Genomic DNA, 18608 nt, shown 5'->3' on the forward strand with positions numbered 1-18608 from the left:
TATCCATTTTTAGGGCATTGACCCTTCCAAACCATAAGAGTGGAAGATTCTGCCAAGTTTCAATCTCCTTTTCCAAAGTTCATTTAAGAGGGGGGAAATTGAGATCGAATATTTTCTGAGTGTCTGCAGGGATACGAATACCCAAATATTTAATATGATGTTGACTCCATCGGAATGAAAAGTCAGACTTGAGCTGATCTACTTCATATTCAGATAAAGTGATGTTGAGCAATTCTGATTTCTGGAGATTCACCTTAAAGTTGTTCAATCTACTGAACTTGTCAAATTCTTTCAATATAGATGGAAGACTGACTTTGGGAGAGGTAATATACATCAAATGGTTGTCCGCGAATAAGGCTAACTTATGTTCTGTATGTCCCACTTGTATTCCCAAAATATAGAGAAGAAAAACCTTCGGCACTCAACTAGTCCACAACTTGTTTTTTATATTTTCAGAAAATTTATTTATTGATGGAGACAGCCAGCCAAACAAAACAGACATCAAACTTCCCAACGTTTCGGCAAAACAATGCCTTTCTCAAGGGGGTTGGAGTGGAAAGGGATATCACCCAGCAAGAAAAAGAGTCCCAAGAAGAAGATGATAATCATGGTGGCACCTGTATCAGAATGATGGAAAATAGAAAGTGTGGAGAAGTCTTGGAACGGTTCATGATCCAAAGCATACCACATCCTCTTAAGGTTGAACAAGGTTTCTTAGGATATATTCACACTGCAGATTTCAGGTCCAAGAACACAGATTTCTATACGCCTGATTTAGTTGTGTATACATAACATTTCAATCACTTATTCATCCCACCTGTATTCCCTTTATAGATGAATTCTGCCTAAGTGCATTTGCTAATGATTCCATTACTAAAATATATAGGTATGGAGACAACAGACAGCCCTGTCTAGTCCCATTCCCTATGGGGAACGGGGTCAACAGGCGCCCATTTAGCCTTACTCTGACCGAAGGATCATAATATAGGGCCATAATCCAATGTCTCATTCTTTGCTGTATACCAATTTCCTCTAATGCGGCTTCCATGAAACTCCAGTTCAGCCTGTCAAATGCCTTCTCGGCGTCTACTGAGAGTAGGCATAACAGAATCTTCCTAATTCGGAAACCTCAAGATCAGTGACATAGTTTTTATAATGTTGTCCCTTGCTTCTCTGCCCGGTACAAACCCCACTTGTTCTCTATGGATTATATTTGGAATATGGGGGGTTAATCTTAAAGCTATCATCTTGGAATATAGCTTAATATCAATATTGATCAAAGATATCGGGCGAAAACTAGAACATAACGAGGGGTCTTTACCTTCTTTATGTATCACTATAATATGTGCCTGTGTGGAATGAAATGGGAAATGGCAGGTCTGAGATATTGTGTTGAAAGCTTTCAACATTAACGGGGAGCATAATTCCTGACATGTGCTATAGAACCTGGGTGTAAACCCATCAGGTCCCAGACTTTTCCCTACTTTTAAGTTCTGAATAGCCTCTTTTAGCTCCACATCAGAGAAGTCTTGTTCTATTAAATGAGCCACCTCCTCTTGGAGAATAACTGTCTAAATACTCCACTATTTTCTGTTTTGTAGTTGAGGTAGAAATATTACCCTGCTGGGGTAAATTATATAAACCAGCATAGTATGTTCTGAATTCCTCTAAAATTTCAGATGTGAACTAAAGTCCCAGATGAAGAATTTATATTGAGATCAAGTCTAGGATGGAGCGATCTTGCCAGTAAGCGTCCACATTTGTCCCCAAATTCAAAATATTTTTTACGCATCTTGTCCCTTATACAAAAAGTATTTTGTTTCAAAATAGAAAGAGCTTGTTGTCTTAGAGATGAGATTTCTGCTTTAAGTATATCATTGGAGGCCACCTTATTGGCTGCTTCTTTGGTACCCAGCAAATCGAGAGTATCCTTTAAGGTTTGCGCCCTTTCTTTCTTGAGTCTAGAACCATGAGCTATGAAAATTCCCCTCAGTATACATTTTAGGGCTTCCCATTTAATGGGTTCCAGTGTGGGGTCATTAGAATGGTCCACTGAGAAATTATTAACCGCCCTCTTAATGTCCGCCATACACGATTCATCCTTTATAAGATTGTCATTCAGTCTCCATGTGTATCCACCACCCCTTCTCTCTTCATGTATCTCCAACTTTCCATATACCGGGGCATGATCTGACCATAGAATGGTATCTATAGAGCAGCCTGGGTTATTGTCTAGCAGAGCGTGTGAGATGAATATATGATCCAACCTAGAATAGCTGTTATGTGACAATGAATGATAGCTATAGTCCCTGATCCCCGGATGAAGCACCCGCCACATGTCCACTAGGCTAAGAGCGAGTAGATCCTTTTTTATTTACACAGTGACGGAAGGGAGACAGAGGACCTACCCGAAGATGAATCCAATGAAGGGTCCAGAGCAAGGTTGAAATCTCCTCCCAAAATGATGTTAGAGCCATCCGCAAATTCAGTCAGCAGTCGCTGGACCCCAGAAACAAAACTCACTTGACCCTGGTTCGGAAAATATATATTAGCAAACATATATAGAGTTCAAGAAAGTAAGCTTAAGGAAGATAAATCTCCCTTCTGGGTCTATCCTTGTGTCAGTTACCTTAGGTTGAAATGTCTTGTGGAATGCGACCAAAACCCCACAAACCTTACGAGAAGGATGAGGACAGTGATACCAGACTGGGTAGAATTTAGAGACACACTTAGGTACATTGGTGGCTAAGAAGTGGGTCTCCTGAAACATAACTACATTTATTTGTTTCTTATGAAAGTGATATAGTACTTTTCTCCGTTTCTCAGGTTTATTAAGACCCCTTGCATTATATGTGCAGAATGTTAACCCCGACATTCACAGAGGTCGTCAGAAGAATTAGAGAAGATGAAGGAAAGATATAGGAAGGAAAAGTAGAGGGGTTATCATCAGAGTAATAACCCCAGAAGGTTTCTAATATAGACAATTGTCTAAAACAGCAATTACGCTGCAAACCCTAGCTGAGGTAACGAGGCTGCATATGGTCAGAGGCGAGCTCTTCGCGTCCCAGCATATATATATATATTTATATATATATATATATATATATATATATATATATATGAGACACTTTGGGTCATCTGCATAGAGAGACATATAATGACATATTTACCCAGAATATAAGAAAAAAAAAGGGAATACCTGCATTAAATCAATTCCTTTCCAGAAACTTCTGGTGAATTGTGCTATAATATTTCCTTATCTTACTGGCATAGTAACACTAAACGTAAGAAGAGGTGCTACTGGAAACATAAATCAAATCGAGATAAAACTAAATACGTAGTTAAGACTATTTCCATTTAACTGCTGTGGAAAAGCCGCTTCCAAGAGAGTCATTCTCCAAGCGATATATAAGTGCCTTGAATGGACCGAAGCTGACATCCCTTCAAGGAACAACCGGGGATCGATTACCTCCCATCTACCTTGATCTTGGAGAGGCTGGTTGCCATTGTTCTCTGGGAGGCAGGGGTTTCAGGGATCCCGACATCGGCCAGTCTGGGAGTTTCATCATGGGTATTCCAAATGTTCCAAGAAACTTTGGAAGATCACCTATATGACGAAAAATTGCCATCTTTCCACCTTTTCTGGCAATTGAAAGGGATATCCCCAGCGATATTGAATATTTCTGTCTTTTAGCGAGCTCAACAGAGGCTTCAAAGTCCGGCGTAGTTATTATTATTATTATTATTTATTTATATAGCACCATTAATTCCATGGTGCTGTACATGAGAAAGGGGTTACATACAGGGTTATAGATATCATTTACAGTAAACAGGTTTACAGTGACACACTGGTACAGAGGGGAGGGAACCCTGTCCTTGCGGACTTACATTCTATGGGATAGTGGGGAAGAGACAGAAGGTAGGGGTGAGGTGGCGGCGGCTCTGGCGGTGGTGAGGCGGCGGCTCGGTTATTGTAGGCTGTAGGCTTTCCTGAAGAGATGGGTTTTCAGGTTCCGTCTGAAGGATCCGAGGGTGGTGAATAATCGGACGTGTTAAGGCATGGAATTCCGGAGGATGGGGGATATTCGGGAGAAATCTTGGAGGCGATTATGTGACGAACGAATAAGTGTGGAGGAGAGTAGGAGGTCCTGGGATGAACGAAGATTACGTGAGGGAAGATATTGGGAGATTAGTTCAGAAATATAGGGAGGGGACAGGTTGTGGATGGCTTTGTAGATCAGTGTTAGTAGTTTGAACTGGATTCGTTGGGGGATTGGGAGCCAGTGGAGGGATTTGCAGAGGGGAGAAGCGGGGGAGTAGCGAGGAGAGAGGTGGATTAGGCGGGCAGCAGAGTTGAGGACAGACTGGAGTGGTGCAAGAGAGTTAGCGGGGAGGCCACAGAGGAGGGTGTTGCAGTAATCGAGGTGGGAGGTGATGAGAGCATGCGCAAGAGTTTTGGTAGATTGTGGGTTGAGGAAGGAACGGATTCTGGCAATATTTTTGAGTTGGAGGCGACAGGAGGTGGCAAGAGCTTGGACGTGACGTTTGAAGGACAGGGCAGAGTCAAGAGTTAGCCCGAGGCAGCGGATTTCAGGAGCGGGAGAGAGCGTGATGCCGTTTACCATAATAGATAGATTGGGTAGGGGGGATACGTGAGGTGGGGGAAAGATGATGAATTCGGTTTTGTCTACATTGAGTTTTAGGAAGCGAGAGGTGAAGAAGGAGGATATGGCTGACAGACACTTTGGGATTCTGGACAACAGGGAGGTGACATCTGGGCCAGAGAGGTAGATCTGAGTGTCGTCTGCATACAGGTGGTACTGGAAGCCATGGGACTTTATGAGTTGTCCTAGGCCAAGGGTATAGATGGAAAAAAGTAGGGGTCCTAGGATAGAGCCTTGAGGGACTCCAACAGAGAGAGGGCGGGATGAGGAGGTAGTGTGGAGGTGGGAAACGCTAAATGTGCGGTTGGATAGGTATGAGGCAATCCAGGACAGGGCGAGGTCTTTGATGCCAAGGGAAGAAAGAATCTGTAGCAGTAGGCAGTGATCGACTGTGTCAAAAGCAGAGGACAGGTCAAGAAGGAGGAGGATGGAGAACTGTTAGCTTTGGCTGTGACTAAGTCATTAGTAATTTTTGTCAGGGCAGTTTCGGTGGAGTGGTCGGGGCGGAAGCCAGATTGGAGGTTGTCAAGGAGAGAGTTAGATGAGAGGTGGGAGGAAAGTTGACCATGGACCTGCTGCTCAAGGAGTTTTGAAGCAAACGGGAGCAGTGATATGGGGCGATAGCTGGGCATAGCAGTTGGGTCAAGGTTAGTTTTTTTGAGGATGGGTGTGATGGTGGCATGTTTGAAGGCAGAGGGGAAGGTACCAGAAGAGAGCGATAGGTTGAAGAGATGGGTTAGGGCTGGAATAAGCGTGTTAGTGAGGTTGGGGAGCAGGTGGGAAGGCATGGGGTCAAGTGCACAGGTAATGAGGTGTGATTTGGAAAAGAGGCGAGTAAGCTCTCCTTCAGTGATGTTGGAGAGGGAGGTTATTAGGGAAGGGCAGAGGTCTGGTATATGGAGTGGTTGGGGTGGAGGACAAGTAAAGGTTTGCCTTGTTTGGTCGATCTTGTTTTTGAAGTAGGTGGCAAAGTCCTCAGAAGAGATGAAGGGAGTTGGAGGTGGCAGTGGTGGGCGGAGGAGAGAGTTAAATGTGCTGAACAGTTGTTTTGGGTTGTAGGATAGTGAAGATACAAGGTTAGTGAAATAGGTCTGTTTAGCAGAGGTGAGGGCTGATTTGAAGTCAAATGTAGCTTGTTTGAAGGCAGTGAAGTCATCTGGCAGGCGTGTTTTCTTCCAACGCCGCTCCGCAACCCTGGATGCTTGTCGAAGTTTTTTTGTGACATTGTTATGCCAAGGTTGCCTATTGGTTTGTCGCACTGTGCCATGCATGAGAGGGGCGACTGAGTCTATGGCTGATGTGAGGGTCGAGTTATAGAAAGCGGTGGCGCTGTCCGTGGCGTGCAGTGAAGATATGGAGGACAGGGGTAGGAGAGAGTCTGAGAGTCTGTGAGTGTCTATATGTGCGAGGTTTCTGCGAGGATGTGGTAATGGCTGGACATGGGGGGCAGGTGAGGAGGACAAGGATGAGAAGGTGAGTAGATGGTGGTCAGATAGGGGGAAGGGAGAGGTTGTGAGATTAGATAAGGAACAAAGGCGGGTGAAGATGAGGTCTAGTGTATGTCCGTCTGTGTGGGTGGCTGTGGTGGACCAATGGGTGAGTCCAAAGGATGAAAGTAGTTGTATTGTTCTGCGAGCCAGATCAGGTAATACTATGAGAGGAGTGTCTTTAAATGAAATGGGACCTCTATCCCTGATTCATTTTAGGATTGCTTCCTTTTCTTTATAAAAATGAATCTGGCATATAACATCCCTAGGTCTGGTTAAATCCGTGGGTTTGGGCCCCAGAGCTCTATGTATGCGGTAAATTTCAATATTGCCCTGTTTTGTATTTTGCAATATGTCACTGAAAAATTTTTGGGCCCATTTTTCCAGTTGTGGAGGTTCCACTTCCTCACTAAGACCACGAATACGTAAATTATTACACCTGTGTCTATTTTCGATGTCATCTAAATGAGTGAGGATATCATTGATTTGGATGGAGTGATCTTGTAGCACTTGTTGGTGACAGTATAGCTGTTGGTAATGCTATTCCTGTATACCTCCATGTCCACAATACGCTGCCCCACATGTTGTATTTCCCTTTTGAGAGTAAACATGTCCTCCTTATGAGAGGCTTCCAGTTTATGTAATAAAGCATCCATCTCCTGCTTGGTTGGAATGGCTTTGATATGCGCTTTCCAGTCCTATTCCTCGTCTGCCATCTGCACCTGTGAATTTTTCCCGTGTCCCGAGGACATGCTGCGGGGGGAGGATGATGGTGATAGGGAGTTCTCGCCGTGTCCAGGCGGCTGAGCCCGATATGACATGGGGTGGGGATTCTTTTGGAGCAGTGCTGCTCCCTCTTGTTCCCGCTCCCTTCCCCTGTCTGGTACCTGTCGGTATCTTGCAGCCTCGAGTCTCCGCCACATTCTCCTGTTGTGCACGAGGAACGCCAGCCGGTGCCATCTTGGACAGCATGTCTCCGGTCTGCTGGAGTGCAGAGTGTTCAAAAAAGCAGGTAATTTCACCTTTTCCTCTGGTCGGGGGTGCTGTAGCTGATGAAGATCTCGTCTTACATCACATTCCAGGGGCTTTGTTACTATCCTATGCCTTTATGTCGGGTTTATTGCTGGAATCACGCCAGAGCTCTGCCCCTCTGCTTCTTATCTGGCCATGAGCAAGCCACACACCCCTTTTTATATTATTTAAATAAATCATTAAAAAAAACACATGGGGTCCCTCCCATTTTTGACAACCAGCTAAGCTAAAGCAGACAGCTGGAGGCTGGTATTCTCAGGCTGGTAAGGGGCCATAAATATTGCCCCCAGCTTAAAAACAGCAGCCCTGCAGAAATTTTGTTGTAACCTTGGCCAGATCTGTGCCTTGCCACAATTCTGTCTCTGAGCTCCATGGCCAGTTCCTTTGACCTCATGATTCTCATTTGGTCTGACATGCACTGTGAGCTGTGAGGTCTTATATAGACAGGTGTGTGCCTTTCCAAATCAAGTCCTATCAGTTTAATTAGGTTGATAGAAAACCTAGCACTAGGGGTGAGCGAAACAGATCGGCCATGTTAGCGCCATTTTTTCAGCCAATGAAGGAGTGTGGGCAGCGTGATGATATAGTTGCTTTCTGTGGCATCACAGAGCCATATTACCATTTGGGATGTAGCGATTTCCATAGTCCAACATAACCTACGCTTTGCACGGAGGGGAGAGAGAGAGAGAGAGAGAGAGAGAAAAAAACAAAAAAAAACCCCATTGACTTGCATTGGGTTTCGTGTTTGGGTCGGCCAACCGACTTTTCAAAATAATCGTCCGATTTCACACGATCCGACTTTTGAGAACGTCGGGTTTCACGAAACCCGACTCGATCCTACAAAAGTAAAAGTCGCTCAACCCTACCTAGCACTCAACTTAATTGCAAAATTGTGAAGAACTTTATTCACTCCATAGAGAGTAGTACAGCAAACGTTTCGGTCAAACCTGACCTTGGTCAGTTACGTACTATCTGAATGGTAGATTTCAGATAGATATCTGAGAGAGTTCTAATGATTATCCGTAAGGACTGACAGACAAGCGGTGGATACCGCGTCCAGGAGTACACAGGTGTACTCTGCCCACTCCACTAAGGCCACTCTAGGTACTGGCATATGGACTACCTATTACACTCCTTTATTACTCATCATAAACAGTCCTTACGGATAATCATTGGAACTCTCTCAGATATCTATCTAAAATCTAGCATTCAGATAGTACGTAACTGACGAGGGTCAGGTTTGACCAAAACATTTGCTGTACTACTCTCTATGGACTGAATAACTAGCTAGGTTTTCTATCTATCATATCACGGTTTGGGAACCTACCTAAGCACCCTCTGCAGTAGTGCTCATGGCTTTTTGTCTCTATCAGTTTAATTAAACACAGCTGGACTCCAATGAAGGAGTAGAGTAAAACCATCTCAAGGAGGATCACAAGGAAATGGACAGCATGTGACTTAAATATAAGGGTCTGAATATGGAGAGCCCATGTTAGTGCCTAGGGGATACTCGGTACTGGGTCTGGTGGTCGTTAAAGGGGTAGTCATAGTGGCAGCGAGCCGGTCGGTGGCCCTGGGCGTCCAAGTAAAGGGAAAGGACTTTAAAGGGGTGATTAGAAATAAGAATGTTTGTGACGCCACCAGTGGTATTCAGTCAGGGGTGACGGACGCTGCTTAAAGGGGTCCTCTGGGGAGTGATGATACTGCAGCAAGGATGGTATGGCTTCCCAAAGGTGAAGCTGGGTCCCAAGGGCTCCCGACGTATTTGGCAAGGATGGTGTGGTGCCAGAAATAATCAGAGGACACAAGGTTGCAGTCGCTTTTCCTATTTACTGGCGATTCACGGCCACAGTCCAGGGTACCGGTAACAGGTGTTGGTGAGATCCGGTTGGCCTGGAAGCGATTATGGATCCCCTTTCAGGTGAGGTTGTAACCCTTCCATCTTGTGCTGTAAGGTGAGTTCCTTGCTGCCTATGGCTCCACACAAGGTCCTCACTTTCCCTGTCCTAAGACAGTACCCACATGGTAGGCAACGCAAGCCTTTTTACAGGTGTCTCTAAGATGACTCCGGGATCTGTATGTTGCTATACCTTTGGGTGTGGGTGCGGACAGATGACTTGAAGTCTTCTGCCCTCCGGTTCTGCTATGGGACATACAGTTCCACACAGCCTAGGGCTCCCTGTGCCCAGTTCCTGTGCTTAGAAGGAGCTCAGTCGCAGCTCCCTTCCAGCTCCTTAATTCTGTGCTTCTTCCCTCTGGCACGTTCTACAGATGCAACACTGTCGGCTTCTCCTCTCTGGCCTGAAGCTGCAATACCATGCGGCTACACGCCTCCAGGTTTTCTGCTCACTCTCCTCTCTCCTCCAACTGTCTCTCACTGTCTGCCACAGACTGCCTAAATCCTCCTCCAAGCCAGAACATATAACTAGGGAAGCTCCCCTGAAACTGGGTTCAGAGCTCCCCCTTCTGGCCTGGAATCAGAACATGTTGTGTGTATGTAGCACCTGTTAAAGGGATCCTCCTCACTTCCAGGCATGGTATCACCCTCCCCGAAAGGAAGGCAACACCACTGTAACAACTGGCTTTCTGGAGTGTTACACTCCCCCCCATTAAATCCAGTACTCCTGGACTGGGAAAAGAAAAACAATAACAGGTTAGAATTATGCAATATTTTTGGAAATGCATTTCAACAGGTACATAAACTTTTTCTTCCCTTTATGGGAGGCTATTTTCTTTAAACGTTGCAAAACATAATTTACATAAGTGCAAACAGGTGAAAGGTGCAAACATTTTTACAAATCAAAGTGCAATGTTCGTAATATCAGGGTGTCCTTGTGCACCAACTGCAATGATGCGGCTGACCCGTTCTGAACCCCCAACGTAGGCTTGGGCAGGCTGCAAGGCATGAACATCTAGACCTGTCTTCGGCCACACCAAACGGATTGCTGCCGGCACGTGGTAAAACCAATAAGGTGTACCTTAAGAGGTGCCAACTATTTACAATGGAAAGTTTCAAGTTATTCACCGTTCATTACCTTGTTGTCCCTTTAAACTTTAATGAACACTAATAAACATTTCTAACCAAGTAACTACTAATTCTAATCCTCATTTACTTATTTCATCTTCATGGGTAGATCCTCAGGTTTGCAACCTCTTGGTTAGGAATAGTGCTCTCTGTAGGTCACAGCAGGTGACTCAAATCGGGACAGTCCAGCAACTGGGGTTTGTGTAGCCTGGGTTTGTACTTTAGTCTCAGTGGCTACATCTGAATCAGCACACTCTCCTGTGCATCTTTTTACATTCAGGGCATAGTATCCCTTTCACCATTGTGTCGGGTGAATGTCACTTTGTCTCCAGGGTAAAGGTCATGGTATGGGTGTCCCTTTAAGAGATGTGACTCAACGTCTCTGCGGTTGACAAAGAGTTCTGAAGGCTCTCCATGCTCTCTAATAAACCCCCATCCTCTATCCAGGTTAAAGGAGACCACAGTTCCTTGTCTGGTCTGACCTTAAATCGCGGGTCTGGCTTTGTGGGTTTAGGCTTTGGCCAGCATATTGCCTCCCACTTGGCTCTGCGCTCTTGCTGCTCTGTCTTCCGAAAGGAAGGCAACACCACTGTAACAACCGGCTTCCTGGTGTGTTACAATACTTACTCTATGACCATGTGATATTTCAGTTTTTCTTTTTTAATAAATATGCAAACATTTCTATGTTTGTTTTTTTCAGTCAAGATGGGGTGCAGAGTGTACATTAATGAGGAAAAAAGAACCTTTTTGAATTTACCAAATGGTTGCAATGAAAAAAAGAGTGAAAACTTTAAAGGGGTCTGAATAACTTTCCGCACCTCCTGTAACTATAGGATTAGTAATGGATAGGTGTCTTATAGACGCCTCTCCATTACTAATCTATAGGCTTTATGTCACTGGGCAATACAAAGGTGACATCAACCCCACAAATATGAACCCCACTTGCTACCACTACAGGGCAAGTGGGAAGAGCGAGGCAAAGCACAATAATTGCAAGGCTGATTGTCAAAAATGGGAGGGACCCCATATCGCTTTTTAAATTATTGATTTATTTAAATAATATAAAAAACCAACATGGGACCCCTCTATTCTTGATAACCAACCTTGCTAGCTGTTAGTTTTACCTGTCTGATTATCAAAAATACAGGGGAGCCCCACACCGCTTTTTTAAAAACTTATTAGAGCGTAGGGGCCAGCCGATGAATACTTCCATAAGCTGCTCCCGCTCTCGCTGTTATTAGTGGCAGCAGGCGTAGCGTGATGGGGGCAGTAGACCTATCAGACCATGCCAGTGACCGGTAAACTTCGTACCGCTGAACACAGCTGCAGCAGCATGGGAACCGTGGCTGTCTGACCGGCGGTAATGATTTTACTGCCGATCAGAAGCAGTGTTTGCACATGACAGCGCAACAAATACCCGGGTGTTTGGGGGGCCGAACCCGAACTGTAACACTGACTTCCTGGTGAAGTCCGTGTTGGATTTCTGTGCCTGAACAGTAGGTGTTTGGTATGACCACTGAACTTTACTGTTTGGGTTCGTCCATCTCTACCGAGTACCCCAGCGCTTCAAAGCCACAGTGCTAACCACTGAGCTACCTAAAAGTAAGAATACTATAGTGTCATAGTGGTATGTATTTTGTGAGTGTTGATGCTTCCTCCATTTCAATTCTGACTCTGCAGTTTGACATATAAGAGTATATGACTTCTACTGTATGTGACTTCTTATTTTTAGTTTCCCTGAATTTGCTGGTGTGATGCATCCTTGGAATTTACTATTAGGGCTCATTCACACGACCGTATTTTCGGTCCAAGTGCTGTCCGTGGAAAAAACGAACAGCACGTGGACCAATGTTATCCAATGGGACACTGCAGATGAGAGATTTGTTTTTCACTGCGTGTGAATATATTCTCAGCATGCACTAGTTTCTTCCATGAATTGGATGAAACTCACCCATTTAAGTCTATGGGTGCGTAAAAAAAAATCTAATGCCATACGGAGACACAGTATGGCATCCGTCTTTTTTTAACGGATACATTGCAATTCTGTAACATAGAAAACAGTAAATGATTAATAGCTGCTATAAAAAAAAAGACTGTTTATGGATGACAAGTAAGAAATAAATGGTCGTGTGAACCTGCCCTAGAACAGTTGTAAAGTTCAGACTTTGAAGGAGAGTGCTAAACACCATCAGCTCTAGCGAATCTCCCATCTACAGTGAGAAACATTGCATCATCTATTTACATAGTAAAACAAACATATGTGACTGTGTAATGTATTATTTTCCTGCTCCGTATCCTTTTCAGTTAACTATAGCTGTACATCTACTTGTACTAAAAGCATTTTATGGAAAAAGCAAATATATTTGTTATTCGCCGTCTTTTATCATAAAATATATTGCTCCACCTGAGGGCAAATTGCACTAGTGGCAAAGTATATATCTACTTAATGTTAAATTATAGATAGCGCCATAAATAAAACCGCGTCGCTGGCTGTTATTATGCACGTATCAGCAACATAGCTATTATTTACAAAGCCTGGAGCAAGACAAGTGCGGCAAAAGTAAGGGATTCGTGGTGATTTATGTTCTTATCACCATAATTAAATTGATGCATGATCTTTAATGTTGAGGCTTATTTTTCCTTTATCAGATGCAGATCAGATTCTTCCGGGCATGCTGAGAGTTCTAGTTCCACCCGATGTACTGATTGTAACCTAGCATTGTCGGCAGATTATCCCAGTAGTATCTTTACACATGTCCGACAGTCTATAAATACATCATGATATAAAATAGTCAGGCAAGGACACCCGGTGACATTTCTCAGAACTTGTTTCGTGTTCCGAGAACCTCCACGGAAGCTTGAAAATGTCAATGTGTCTATTTGCCCAGCATTAGGCCCCATTAATTGCGTTATTCAGGCGCACGGCTGCAAGTCTACAGGCGTAAAGGTCACAGGGAATTATTCAACAAAAATGACACGGCTCAACGAGACCCATTACATGTTTATTACATATTTCACCAAACAATACATAGGTGTATCCCACCCGGCACGGCCAGTGGGACCCACATAATATACCAAATGCAGAACAAAGCACCTGCATAGCAAGGATAGAGAGCCCTTTTGATTGCATAAGTGCAGTTTAGTAGATAAATAAGAAGCTAGAGACAGGATCCTCTTCCCTGGGTTGTATTAGATACTTATGGAGAGATTTAGGTGCCTTCCTACTTGGTTGTGTGGTATAGCAGCCACTCAGATTGATAAAGGAGAAACCGGACTTTATATCACCACATAGTAAGACTGAGAAGTGTAAACTGCAGGTACTGATATTCTTCATTAATGCCAATCAGTTATGATTACTACAGCGCCACAGTCCATCACTATGCAGGTCAATCACTTATCACTATAGTCAAGCTAAGTAGAGTCACATCACATAGTCACTGGATTTACATTCAGAGCAGTTTCACAGTTCTATATCTCTACAGCCGTGTAATTAGTCAGGTTATTGCAGTCAAACAGTCCTATAAGAGAACAGGTCAAGGTCAGAACAGTCAGTAAGCCGCAAGGGTGTAGCATGGTGTGCCAACAGCGGAGATAATTGTCATGCAGGCAGTTAGATACAGATTTGGGACTCTGTGGAGTCCTGTCTTATCATCTCCCACATGCTTCTGTTTGTATTAAGTTACAGCAGCCTTAGCTTTTTTCTGGCTGTTATAACTTGATGCAGGCAGCAGCTCTGACAGAACAGATAGAGGAGTGAAGGGGGATGGAGAGAAGAGATAAATTCAGGCAGGAAGCAGGTCTGCTCATCACTGCTCCTGCTGTGAAGTTACAGCAGCCTGAGCTATTTGCTGGCTGTTATAACTTGATGCAGGCAGCAGCTCTGACAGAACAGATAGAGGAGTGAAGGGGGATGGAGAGAAGAGAGAAATTCAGGCAGGAAGCAGGTCTGCTCATCACTGCTCCTGCTGTGAAGTTACAGCAGCCTGAGCTATTTGCTGGCTGTTATAACTTGATGCAGGCAGCAGGTCTGACAGAACAGATAGAGGAGTGAAGGGGGATGGAGAGAAAAGAGCAATTCAGGCAGGAAGCAAGTCTGGTCATTACTGCTCCTGCTGTGAAGTTACAGCAGTTTACAGAAGGAAGTATATAAGTATATCTATGTGTGTAATGATTATATGTAGGTATTTATATAAGTGTGTATACTATCTATGTTTAATACGTATTGTTTGTAATGTATGCATACATGTATTGTATTTGCATGTGTGTAATGTGCATACAGTCATAGCTGAAAGTGTTGGCACCCTGGAAATTGTCCCAGAAAATTATTGAAATTACACGTTTTGTTATATACGTTTACTTCCTTTGTGTGTATTGGAAAAACACACAAAAAAAAACTGAAAAAAAAAGGCAAAGTTTACATAATCTCACACAAAACTCTGCACACTTTTTAAAAAAAACATTCTGGGTGAAATACTTCATTTTATGGAACAATTTCAGGGGTGCCAACACTACCAGCTATGACTATATACACTCACTGGCCACTTTATTAGGTACACCTGTCCAACTTCTTGTTAACACTTAATTTCTAATCAGCCAATCACATGGCGGCAACTCAGTGCATTTAGGCATGTAGACATGGTCAAGACAATCTCCTGCAGTTCAAACCGAGCATTAGTATGGGGAAGAAAGGTGATTTGAGTGCCTTTGAACGTGGCATGGTTGTTGGTGCCAGAAGGGCTGGTCTGAGTATTTCAGAAACTGCTGATCTACTGGGATTTTCACGCACAACCATCTCTAGGGTTTACAGAGAATGGTCCGAAAAAGAAAAAAAATCCAGTGAGCGGCAGTTCTGTGGGCAGAAATGCCTTGTTGATGCCAGAGGTCAGAGGAGAATGGGCAGACTGGTTCGAGCTGATAGAAAGGCAACAGTGACTCAAATCGCCACCCGTTACAACCAAGGTAGGCCTAAGAGCATCTCTGAACGCACAGTGCGTCGAACTTTGAGGCAGATGGGCTACAGCAGCAGAAGACCACACCGGGTACCACTCCTTTCAGCTAAGAACAGGAAACTGAGGCTACAATTTGTACAAGCTCATCGAAATTGGACAGTAGAAGATTGGAAAAACGTTGCTTGGTCTGATGAGTCTCGATTTCTGCTGCGACATTCGGATGGTAGGGTCAGAATTTGGCGTAAACAACATGAAAGCATGGATCCATCCTGCCTTGTATGGAGCATCTTTGGGATGTGCAGCCGACAAATCTGCGGCAACTGTGTGATGCCATCATGTCAATATGGACCAAAATCTCTGAGGAATGCTTCCAGCACCTTGTTGAATCTATGCCACGAAGAATTGAGGCAGTTCTGAAGGCAAAAGGGGTCCAACCCGTTACTAGCATGGTGTACCTAATAAAGTGGCCGGTGAGTGTATGTGTTTAATGTGTGTGTGTGAATTGTGTCCATGTGGGTGTAGAGTGTGTATCATTTATCAATACTATATATTGTGCAGTATAACAGTACTATGTATGTATGATTTCGCTGCACAATGTATCTGTACATTGGAAAAGCAGATTGGAGGTTGTGGAATTAGAATCCACGGGAGGAAATAAATGGTGGGTGCCATGTCTCCTGCTGGTGTAGTGCAGCAATAGTAGAAGAGAAGAGGGCGGCACTGATGCGTTTCCTGCTATGATTAAGGGCGTTAGTTTTTTATCCTGTATGTCAGTTTTAATGCTTGATAAATAAAGATACCGTTTTTAATCAGCTGATAGAAGTGCCGCTCTCTTCTAATGCCTCTATACAGTATAACTGCATTACGTACGTGTGTGGTACAGCGGTACAACATGTGTGCGCTATACCTGCACTGCGGTATGTGGATAGTAGCACTATGTATGTGTGAGGTATTGAGTACTATGCAGGTAGGCAAATTCATCATGGCTAATTGTTTAGGTAAGTGACTTCGGCACAGATCACTGAGCAAACTTAGAAAACGCTTTCCGTAAAGTTCAAGAGTCAACTCCAGTCTATAAGTTCCTATGGTCTAAGGGGTTGTTATAAAGTCTATATCTACTGTAAATGAAAGGAGCTGGTCACTACTTGGGCAAACCCTTCCTATTCCCCCATTTACTTGCCTTCCGCACCGATGTTGTTCCAGTGCTGTCCGCACCGGGTTTCCCACCATTCGCGTGACATTGTTATGCCATGTCAGCGCTGTAGCAGGTCCATCCAAATTTTATTTGAGGGAAGTGTGAGCAGTGTAGCCCCTTAGCGGCCCTTGGCGTGGCATGAGAACATCACATAAATTCTGTCTTGAATGGCGCCGGTGTGGGAGATGAGTATCTGTTTTTTGGGTGGGGGTTTAAACCAGGAAATCAACATTTATAAAGGGATTGTCCAACAGAAACCTCAGAAAATATGGCTACCCTCAAAATCATTTATAGAAAAAAAAGTTAAAAATGCAATGAAATAAGTCAGAAACTAAATACAGATAAAAAAAAGAGTAAATCAGTATCTAGTTTAAATTTGTAAAAATAAACAACATAAAAATGAGTGATAAATTCCCTTAAGCCACACGGTCTAATATCTATAGGTAGCATAATTTTTGTTTCTTAGTTCTAAACATATAGACAGAACTGGTACCGATACTCAGTTGTTGTCAGTACCATTAAGGGTCAGGGGTTTATTAGTCAACTCTACACCTGAAAATCTTAAAATAAGTAATTTTTCTTGTGTTTTGTTTCTTGGTAATTCCCATCTCATGATTTACAACAAATAAAATAATTTGTCAATGTCTGGGAAAGTTTTCCAGCTTCTACTAAAGTGCATTTATTGCAGCAGGGCACAAGCGTGCAGCATACACTTCCATGGCCCATTGAACCAGCATGCGTGGGATATGGAACCATGGCACCAGGACAATTCATTGAACCAAGAAGCTTACAATCTTCCCACCTGAAACAAGTAGAAAAAGTGCCATGTTTAAGATGTACAAACATTTCAAACACTGAAATTCATAACATCATTTGTAATGGCCCTGTGGGGCCCATTTCACTAGTTAAGCATCGATTTTCCCTTCTATCTCAGATATGACTCTAAAGGCGCAGTCAGTTGGCCGTACAAATCAGAGTGAGACCTGAACGCGGTGTACAGACTGGCCGGCGGCTCTCCCGTCCCGAGCGTGACAGTTGCATGGACATACATGAAGCTCTTACGCTCGGGTCAAGAGAGCAGCCGGCCAGTCTGTTCACTGGGCTCTGATCCATATGGCCCTTACAATGCAAATAACAGTGATTGGTTCCCTGTAGGGGTCAATTCAGTAAATAAGGCTTACATTTAAAAAATTCTTGTCTTTTGATTAGTAAATCTAAAATGCAATTTATGCAATAGATAGAGATGAGCGGGTCGATTTCCGGGACTCAGGTCCAGCATCCACAACAAGAGTCCCATGAATCTCTTACCTTCCAGCATCCACGACGTGGAAATTCATGTGTCAATCAATATATTCAATGTGCGTGTAAATTTTAGTGTTTGCTGAAAAATTTGCTTTTGTATTGCAGTCACAGAAAATTTGGACCTGCAAATTTATTTCGCTCTAAGAAGTGACAACTATGTTTTTAGCAAAGTACATTCGAGAATGGCGACAGCCTCTATCTTGGCTGAGAACTTCTCCGATCTGTCCAAACCTGGTTTCAATTAGATCAGACTTGAGCTTTTTTCCTACCCACCTTCAGTTCATTTTTATGAGAGGTGAGTCTGTTTAGTGTAGGGTTGTTCCAGGTGGACTTGACACGTGCACTAAGATCCTCACGTTTAGGCCTCATTCAGACATCTGATTTTTAGAGTGCTAGCCATGTTTGTCTGTGGAAAATTGCAAGGAAGTATCTGACTTTGATCCAAAGATCGGATCAAAATCGGCAGCGCAATTCAATGAGTCTGTGAAAAAAATCAGACCGCACTTGAAGAAAAATAGATAACCCTAGGACCAAACTCTGATCAGAATAATTGATGCTCCCGTGGCTAAGTGGTTAGCAGTACTAAAGTCATGGCCATCCAAATTAAGTTTTAATAATGTGTCCTATTTTGTGGTACATATTTTAGGTCTGCAAGTTTTAAGGTACGAGCTTTCAATGTAAAGGGGGGAAAATACTGTACCTATAAAGGTTTTTTACTGCCTCCGACCCTGAATATCTGACCACATATTTTCTTCCATTGGATTCATACATGGATGTTGAGTCACAAAGATGTTCTCTTCTGGAAGCAACATCATCCTCTTCATACAATAACATAAAGCTATAGAGACATGATCTGTTTCCGTAGGGTACAGATATTCAAAATGGGACTGTAGACTCTTGTGGACCATCGACATACTCATTTTTCACTTGAAATAAAAAAAAATTGCCTATAGC

Source organism: Ranitomeya variabilis, chromosome 4, assembly GCF_051348905.1.
Source record: "Ranitomeya variabilis isolate aRanVar5 chromosome 4, aRanVar5.hap1, whole genome shotgun sequence".
In the NCBI taxonomy this organism is placed as follows: domain Eukaryota; kingdom Metazoa; phylum Chordata; class Amphibia; order Anura; family Dendrobatidae; genus Ranitomeya; species Ranitomeya variabilis.